Genomic DNA, 479 nt, shown 5'->3' with positions numbered 1-479 from the left:
TCACATATGTTGAGCTTTTCAGTAATATAACAGTTTCTTCACCTCAGCCAGAATTTATATATTGCACATAGACAGGTTCTTCAGATTTTCATATTTATATCTTATAATATGCATTTTTATGAAGCTAAAATAGACATGAAATGTTTTTATTGCTTCAATATAAAGTAATTCAAGATGTCCAACAAAATAGCATTTTTTTTTTAATTTTCTTTTGTGGGCAGTTTCAAAGTATGGAGGTTTTGTGCCAATTTGAAGCAAAGCAAAATTTTGAAATCTCAAAGTGAGTTGTGAGTGGAGGCCAGCTCCAATTCTATATACAATAAGTTATACTATTTGAATGGCTAAGTTATTTGTAAAGCATACAGTTGTAACAGATGTTTAACTTCCCCAAATACATTATTTAGTATAGTTCTGCAAAGTCAAGCACAAGTATTTCTACAAGAGGCAGACAAGGTTCTTTGGGTGAATCTGATATCTTT

Source organism: Gavialis gangeticus, unplaced genomic scaffold (genome assembly GCF_001723915.1).
Source record: "Gavialis gangeticus isolate Ggan-Ray unplaced genomic scaffold, GavGan_comp1, whole genome shotgun sequence".
Taxonomy (NCBI): Eukaryota; Metazoa; Chordata; order Crocodylia; family Gavialidae; genus Gavialis; species Gavialis gangeticus.
The sequence above is the reverse complement of the archived record's forward strand: the minus strand, read 5'-3'. Positions refer to the sequence as shown.